The following is a 2,904-nucleotide window of genomic DNA, read 5'->3' on the forward strand; positions in this document are numbered from 1 at the left end:
GGACATCTAGGTTGTTTCCATGTCCTGGCTATTATAAACAGTGCTGCGATGAACATTGGGGTACATGTGTCTCTTTCAATTCTGGTTTCCTCCATGTGTATGCCCAGCAGTGGGGTTGCTGGGTCATAAGGCAGTTCTATTTGCAATTTTTTAAGGAATCTCCACACTGTTCTCCATAGTGGCTGTACTAGTTTGCATTCCCACCAACAGTGTAGGAGGGTTCCCTTCTCTCCACACCCTCTCCAGCATTTATTGCTTGCAGATTTTTGGATCGCAGACATTCTGACTGGTGTGAAGTGGTACCTCATTGTGGTTTTGATTTGCATTTCTCTAATAATGAGTGATGTTGAGCATCTTTTCATGTGTTTGTTAGCCATCCGTATGTCTTCTTTGGAGAAATGTCTATTTAGTTCTTTGGCCCATTTTTTCATTGGGTCGTTTATTTTTCTGGAATTGAGCTGCAGGAGTTGCTTGTATATTTTTGAGATTAGTTGTTTGTCAGTTGCTTCATTTGCTCTTATTTTCTCCCATCTGGAAGGCTGTCTTTTCACTTTGCTTATATTTTCCTTTGTTGTGCAGAAGCTTTTAATTTTAATTAGGTCCCATTTGTTTATTTTTGCTTTTATTTCCAGAATTCTGGGAGGTGTATCATAGAGGATCCTGCTGTGATTTATGTCAGAGAGTGTTTTGCCTATGTTCTTCTCTAGGAGTTTTATAGTTTCTGGTCTTACATTTAGATCTTTAATCCATTTTGAGTTTATCTTTGTGTGCGGTGTTAGAAAGTGATCTAGTTTCATTCTTTTACAGGTGGTTGACCAGTTTTCCCAGCACCACTTGTTAAAGAGATTGTCTTTACCCCATTGTATATTCTTGCCTCCTTTGTCAAAGATAAGGTGTCCATATGTGTGTGGATTTATCTCTGGGCTTTCTATTTTGTTCCATTGATCTATATTTCTGTCTTTGTGCCAATACCATACTGTCTCAATGACTGTGGCTTTGTAGTAGAGCCTGAAGTCAGGCAAGTTGATTCCTCTAGTTCCATTCTTCTTTCTCAAGATTGCTTTGGCTATTCGTGGTTTTTTTGTATTTCCATACAAATCTTGAAATTATTTGTTCTAGTTCTGTGAAAAATATCGCCGGTATCTTGATAGGGATTGCATTGAATTTGTAAATTGCTTTGGGTAGTATACTCATTTTCACTATATTGATTCTTCCGATCCATGAACATGGTATATTTCTCCATCTATTAGTGTCCTCTTTGATTTCTTTCATCAGTGTTTTATAGTTTTCTGTATATAGGTCTTTAGTTTCTTTAGGTAGATATATTCCTAAGTATTTTATTCTTTTTGTTGCAATGGTGAATGGAATTGTTTCCTTAATTTCTTTTTCTACTTTCTCATTATTAGTGTATAGGAATGCAAGGGATTTCTGTGTGTTGATTTTATATCCTGCAACTTTACTATATTCATAGCTCTAGTAATTTTCTGGTAGAGTCTTTAGGGTTTTCTATGTAGAGGATCATGTCATCTGCAAACAGTGAGAGTTTTACTTCTTCTTTTCCAATTTGGATTCCTTTTATTTCTTTTTCTGCTCTGATTGCTGTGGCTAAAACTTCCAGAACTATGTTGAATAGCAGTGGTGAAAGTGGGCACCCTTGTCTTGTTCCTGACTTTAGGGGAAATGCTTTCAATTTTTCACCATTGAGGACAATGTTTGCTGTGGGTTTGTCATATATAGCTTTTATTATGTTGAGGTATGTTCCTTCTACTCCTGCTTTCTGGAGAGTTTTTATCATAAATGGATGTTGAATTTTGTCAAAGGCCTTCTCTGCATCTATTGAGATAATCATATGGTTTTTATTTTTCAATTTGTTAATGTGGTGAATTACATTGATTGATTTGCGGATGTTGAAGAATCCTTGCATCCCTGGGATAAAGCCCACTTGGTCATGGTGTACGATCTTTTTAATGTGTTGTTGGATTCGGATTGCTAGAATTTTGTTGAGGATTTTTGCATCTATGTTCATCAGTGATATTGGCCTGTAGTTTTCCTTTTTTGTAGTATCTTTGTCAGGTTTTGGTATTAGGGTGATGGTGGCCTCATAGAATGAGTTTGGAAGTTTCCCTTCCTCTGCAATTTTCTGGAAGAGTTTGAGTAGGATAGGTGTTAACTCTTCTCGAAATTTTTGGTAGAATTCAGCTGTGAAGCCGTCTGGACCTGGGCTTTTGTTTGCTGGAAGATTTCTGATTACAGTTTCAATTTCTGTGCTTGTGATGGGTCTGTTAAGATTGTCTATTTCTTCCTGGTTTAGTTTTGGAAAATTGTATTTTTCTAAGAATTTGTCCATTTCTTCCAGGTTGTCCATTTTATTGGCATATAATTGCTGATAGTAGTCTCTTATGATCCTTTGTATTTCTGTGTTTTCTGTTGTGATCTCTCCATTTTCATTTCTAATTTTATTGATTTGATTTTTCTCTCTTTGCTTCTTGATGAGTCTGGCTAATGGTCTGTCAATTTTATTTATCCTTTCAAAGAACCAGCTTTTGGCTTTGTTGATTTTTGCTATGGTCTCTTTTGTTTCTTTTGCATTTATTTCTGCCCTAATTTTTAAGATTTCTTTCCTTCTGCTAACTCTGGGGTTCTCCAATTCTTCCTTTTCTAGTTGCTTTAGGTGTAGAGTTAGGTTATTTATTTGACTTTTTTCTTGTTTCTTGAGGTATGCCTGTATTGCTATGAACTTTCCTCTTAGCACTGCTTTTATAGTGTCCCACAGGTTTTGGGTTGTTGTGTTTTCATTTTCATTAGTTTCTATGCATATTTTGATTTCTTTTTTGATTTCTTCTGTGATTTGTTGGTTATTCAGAAGCGTGTTGTTCAGCCTCCATATGTTGGAATTTTTAATAG

The sequence above is a fragment of the Oryx dammah genome, unplaced genomic scaffold (genome assembly GCF_014754425.2).
Source record: "Oryx dammah isolate SB20612 unplaced genomic scaffold, SCBI_Odam_1.1 HiC_scaffold_17, whole genome shotgun sequence".
In the NCBI taxonomy this organism is placed as follows: Eukaryota; Metazoa; Chordata; class Mammalia; order Artiodactyla; family Bovidae; genus Oryx; species Oryx dammah.